Source organism: Apium graveolens, chromosome 2 (assembly GCF_009905375.1).
Source record: "Apium graveolens cultivar Ventura chromosome 2, ASM990537v1, whole genome shotgun sequence".
Classification (NCBI taxonomy): domain Eukaryota; kingdom Viridiplantae; phylum Streptophyta; class Magnoliopsida; order Apiales; family Apiaceae; genus Apium; species Apium graveolens.
In genome coordinates this window covers 90,924,817-90,931,198 of record NC_133648.1, presented here as the reverse complement: position 1 = coordinate 90,931,198, position 6,382 = coordinate 90,924,817, and positions in this window count along the sequence as shown.

The following is a 6,382-nucleotide window of genomic DNA, read 5'->3' as shown; positions in this document are numbered from 1 at the left end:
ATTCTGTGGCGACCGGTACAACTTCTCTGTGGTGACCAGGGGAAGAGCAGTATTTATACTTGTATGTGGCGACTAAGTGTTACTAGTACAAACATGATTGATTTCTTTTTATTCTAACATCTTCTGTGGTGACCTGTTATCGCCGGTACAAGTACTAGAATTGTACTTGAACAAAAAAAACAAACAAAGTACATGTTCATTTGTTTGTTCCTTTTGTTTTTTCCATTTTCTTTTTTTTCCTTTTTCTTTTTTTTTCTTTTTCTCTTTTTTTTCTTTTCTTTTTATTTTCTTTTTCCTTTTCCTTTTTTTGTTTTCTTTTTGTTTTCTTTTTCCTTTTCCTTTTTTTTGTTTTTCCTTTTTCCTTTTTCTATTTTCTTTTCTTTTTGTATTTTCTTTTTATTTTTCTTTTTTTTAAGATTAAATTATAACTAAATTAATTTATAAAATAAACTTAAATGTAACTTATATAAATAAACTAATTTAAAATTATAAAATAAACTTATTTAAAGTTTATAAAATAAATCATTTTAAGTTTATTAAATAAATTATATTAAAATCCATTAAATAAATTTATTTAATTTAACAATTAAACTTTGAGTTTCGCCAGTCCCCTGAGCTGTTTAGCTGTATACCCCGCGCACCTCTTCTCGTACTTTAACAGATAAATGTTCAATCCAAGTACGTTCCTCAACTTAACAATTCTTCGAAAAATAATACTCAGATTCCTTTCACGAGCTGTCGACGCCTAGTGCAACTGGTCTGGTTCACAGACGACTAACCTCGATTCAAGTCTTCGTATTATAGCCTTGATTACATTGTTAAGCTTGCCTCAACTTTATTGCTTCAGACACTGACTGTCAATAAACAACTGTCCTTTACTGAAATCCTTTCTGGTACTTTAGACAACGTCTTCATTAACCTCCGTCTATACCCTGTCTTCAATTCTTCAGATTCCTATGCTTCGAACACTGTCTATCTTTAATCAATGCCAATACACTGAAATCTTCCGGTAGCACTTGTATACTGAATCTTCAACATTTCTGAAATCCTAAAAGTCTTTAACCTTTGTTCATCACTGAGGCATGATCATATTAATGAACTTCTTTTAGTGACCTATAAACAGACTTCAGGCCTTCTTCTAATCTTCTGAATCTTTGTATTTGCCTTGTCTTCATTCTTCCTGATTTCTTGTGTAGACGTAGTATCATTAACCTGTCATGTTCTAGTGTTGTTATTGTGTTGAGTTATCACGTAACTGTTTATTCAGCTACGCAGTCTCACCAACAAGTATGTGCGGCTCCCAAGCACCGGAACACTGTAGTTTATCTCTTTGAAAAATTAAATTTATTAGGTAGATTCTTGCAAATAGCACTAAAGTAATGGTCTACAAAATAATGCATTGGTTTTGGGGGGCACACCCTTTAGTGGATAATTTAACCAAATCTACAACAGAGAGCACAATTTGCACCAATTCTTGTGTTAAAGTAAAATGATACCCGATTGGAATTATCTCACATCCTCGTAAAATATGATCCTGCTAGTTAATAGATTGGATGTGAGAAGTCACAAATGCAAATAGTCCAGCGTCTCCTTCAGTATACACACCCATACCACCTGAACGAATAGGTAAAGTCGCCAACCGCCATTGAAGGTCACCAAATCCAGGCCCTTTCAATGTTACAATATTGTCAAGTGTCTTCCTCAATATGGTATCAAAATGAGAAGAAGTTTTTCCACAAAATTATGGTGGGTAGGTACTCAAACCACAATAGAGTTTACTTAGTCGCATACAAACACTAAGTAACACAAGCTCACATTGGATGATCATAAACTGCTTCTATAACGGTTTGGGCGCACAGTCTAGACCTATGCTTGATGCAGCGTCAGGTGGAGCCTTATGGGCCAAAAGCTACAATGAAGCTTATGAGTTGATTGAGCTAATGATAGCTAATGAATACCAGAATCCAACGCAAAGAATGCCGCAAGGCAAGGTAGCAGGAGTTCTGGAAGTGGATACAACTACTACTATAGCTGCTCAACTTCAAGCTTTAATGATGAAAGTGGATTCTTTGGCTAATTATGAAGTTAATCAGGTCACTAGTGTTTGTGAGCTTTTTGCGGGGGCACATGAGACTGAGCAGTGTACAATTTCTAGTGAATCAGCTCAGTTTGTGAGCATCTTTCAGAGGTCACAGCAGCAAGCTCCAGCCACTTATCATCCCAAAAACCGTAATCATCCTAACTTCAACTGCAACAACAATCAGAATGCGGTGCAACAGCCTTATCAGTCATATGCAACAAAGCAATATAACCCTCCTGGTTTTCAACAACTGCAATATGCACCAAGGCAACAACTCCAACTTTATCAGCTACCACAATCTAATGAAAAATCTGAATTGGAGGAGTTGAGGCTCATGTGCAAGAGCCAAGCAGTTTCTATCAAGACCTTGGAGAATCAAATTGGTCAGATTGCTAATGCCTTGCTGAATCGACAACCTGGTACACTCCCTAGTGATACTGAAGTGCCAGGAAAGAGGGAAGTTAAGGAGCAGGTTGAGACAATTACATTGAGGTATGGAAAGGTTGCGAATCCCGAAAAATCTAAAATTATAGAATATGAAGTTGTGGCTGAAGAAGATGTGCTGAATGAAACAAAAGTGGAACCAAGGAAGACAGCTGTTGTCAACACTCTTCCTGAGGGTAATACAGGGGAAAACAGGTCTATCCTCCACCGTCTTTTACTAAGAGGCTGCAGAAGCAAAAGCTGGATAAGCAATTTGCTAAGTTCTTGGAAGTTTTCAAGAAACTTCACATCAACATACCTATCGTTGAAGCTCTTGAACAAATTACTAGTTATGCGAAATTCATGAAAGGTATTCTCTCTCGAAAAGTGAAGTTCGATGACTTAGAGACCGTTGCTCTCATGGAAGAATGCAGTGTTGTGCTGCAACAAAAGTTGCCTCCAAAGCTTAAGGATCCTGGAAGCTTCACTATTCCTTGCACCATTGGAAAAGTGTCATTCGACAAATACTTATGTGACTTGGGAGCTAGCATCAATGCCTTTGTCTATCTTCAAAAAGTTGGGTTCACCTGATCCAAAGCCTACATACATGTCCTTGCAGTTGGCCGATTGCTCTATTACATATTCACGAGGCATTGTGGAAGATGTATTGGTCAAGGTGGAAAAACTCATCTTTCCTGCTGACTTTGTTATTCTTGATTTTGAGGAAGATAAGAAGATTCCCATAATCTTGGGAAGACCTTTCTTGGCTACTAGCCGAACCTTGATTGATGTGCAGAAGGGTGATCTCACTATGCGAGTTCAGGATCAGGATGTCACCTTCAATGTTTTTAATGCCATGAAATTCCCTACTGATGAAGAGGAATGCTTTAAGGTGGAATTGGTCAAATCTGTGGTTACTTCAGAATTGGATCATGTGCTAAAATCAGATGCCTTAGAGAAAGCCTTATTGGGGGATTCCGATAGTGAAGATGATGAAAGTGACCAGTAGTTACAATATTTGAATGCTTCTTCGTGGAAGCGAAGATTGGAAATGCCTTTTGAATCTCTTGGATTGGAAGAGTTGAAAAATTCTCCAAAGCGCCTCAAGCCATCTATTGAGGAAGCTCCTACACCTGAGCTTAAGCCTTTGCCTGAACATTTGAGGTATGCGTTTTTAGGTGATGCATCTACTTTTCCTGTTATTATTGCACCTAAACTTTCAGGTAGTGATGAGCAAAAGCTTTTAAGAATTCGTAGAGAGTTCAAATCGGTAATTGGATGGACTATAGCAGATATCAAGGGAATCAACCCTTCTTATTGTATGCACAAAATTCTGCTAGAGGAAGGAAGCAAGCCTACTGTTAAGCAATAGAGAAGGCCAAATCCGATCATGAAAGAGGTTGTGAAGAAGGAAATTCTCAAGTGGCTAGATGCGGGGATCATCTATCCCATTTCTGACAGTTCTTGGGTGAGCCCAGTTCAGTGTGTGTCGAAGAAAGGAGGTATCACTGTGGTTGCGAATGAAAAGAATGAGCTCATTCCTACTCGAACAATCACGGGGTGGAGAGTTTGCATGGATTACATGAAGCTGAATAAAGCTACAAGGAAAGATCACTTCCCTCTTCCTTTTATTGATCAGATGCTTGATAGATTGGTTGGGCATGAGTATTACTGTCTTCTGGATGGCTATTCGGGGTATAATCAGATTTGTATTGCTCCAGAAGATCAAGAAAAGACTACCTTCACATGTCTGTTTGGTACTTTTGCCTTCTGAAGAGTTTCTTTTGGGCCATGTGGTGCACCAGCCATATTTTAGAGATGCATGATGGCTATCTTCTCTGATATGATTGGAAATAATGTAGAAGTGTTCATGGATGACTTCTCTGTCTTTGGAACTTCTTATGATGAATGCTTGCACAATCTTGGTTTAATGCTGAAAAGGTGTGTTGAGACCAATCTGGTTCTCAATTGGGAGAAATGTCACTTTATGGTGCGCCAAGGCATCATTCTTGGTCACAAGGTCTCTAGTAAGGGTCTTGAGGCGGATAAAGCCGAGGTGGGGGTCATTGAAAACCTTCCTCCACCAATTTCTGTTAAGGGAATTCACAGTTTTCTTGGTCATGCGGGTTTCTGTTAGGTATGAATACAACACAGAGGGGGGGTGAATGTGTTTTGGCTTAAATGTTTGATTTTCGATGGACTTAGGCTTTAGCAGTTGGTAGTTGTTAATGATTTAGTAGAATGGATGTTAAACATATATAGCTGTGCAAATATGTAAAACAAAGATCTTCAAAACTCACTTAATTTTATATTAAAAATCAAGCAGTGTTTTGCTACAAAATCTCTAAGTTCTTGTTTTAGAACTTAGCTTCTTTCTTGAGAGAGAACACCCAATTTTCTATTCTGATTGTTCTACTTAACTAGAGGACCATTTTTAACTTTATAACTCAGTTAACTGTTGGTTTACACGGTGGATAATAAACATGATATTAGCTTTTCTAAACTGTCACTTGTCATTTCTATTTATAGAAAAGCAAATCTTCCATTTCTGGCTTAGCATATCTTTAGCTTCCCGTGATTACTTTAATCTCCTATGTCATTTAATCTTTGCCATTGATCTTGCACATCTCTCAAGCTGCTTTTTGTAGACTTGTCAATCCAGCTGTGTGAATTGTTTGTTGATTTGCAACTTTGGATATTGAACTATTCTGCAATTCTGTACTTAGAGAAATTTCTTCACTTCGAGATCTCCAATTAAGCTGTAGATAACTCGACATCTCGATAGGCATGTTGGCTTGTCGATATCTCTGAGTTCTCGAATGGGCAATTCCTGAGTTCTCTATACCCGGTGGATATTGTTTATCCGTCGAGTAGTGATGGCTTATCCGTCGAGTAGACATTGCTCATTCGTCGAGTAGACATTGCTCATCCATCGAGTAGATATTGCTCATCCGTCGGGTAGATGTTATTCATCCGTCGGTACTCTCTGGAGCTTAAATGACTTCTCGATTAGTCATTCTGGAGTTCTCAAATGATTTCTCTATAACACTAATTATGTGACTTGTAGAGATCTTGACTTAAAATGTTTTACACCAAACAGATTTATTCAACTCCAAGCTTCTTCATAATTCTTCTGAGGCATGATCTTCTTGATCTTCTTCCAGATAGAATTCTTAGGCTTCACACTGTTTAGAGAAAAATGCTCCAGTCTGCTCCATTTACATTTTACAGACATTAAGTGTTACAAGTATGAATTACAGATTAAGGTTACAATACAACTAATCTTAGGGTTGTTAGTATGACTTAGTCTTGTTATGATACAGGCATGTCTTGCACAACAATCTCCCCCAATTTGTGAGAAGATTGCTTATCACAAATTCATGTCTGTTAACAAGACTAACCCCAAGTTAAAGAATGAAAATAAAATAATACAAAAGCTGATACAACATTTGTACAATGAATATTTGACAGTTTACAATAATTAAGTAAAGACTGAGCTGTCTGATTCTTTCTCAATTATATTCTTAATTTGCACAAGTATTTCCAATTCTTCTAGGATGGGGGTGTCAGTTAGAGCCTCTATTAGTTTCAGCAAATCTGGCTTAGGATATCTAGCTAACATCCCTATCCTATAACTTGACAAAGAGCCAGCTTTTATATTCAGAAATCTTCCATCCTTTGATATTCAGCTCTTGCCTGCTTCAACTCTTCTGATCTTCTGATATACTCATCAATGTCATGCTCATACTTTCTCCTCCTTTCAGCTAGCAACTCTTTATGCTTATCTCTCATCTCCTCTCTGTTAACCACAAACACTGCCAATACTGTTCTCCATGCCTTAGTGGCTGAATTTTTACCATTCATCAAGCTTATCACCCT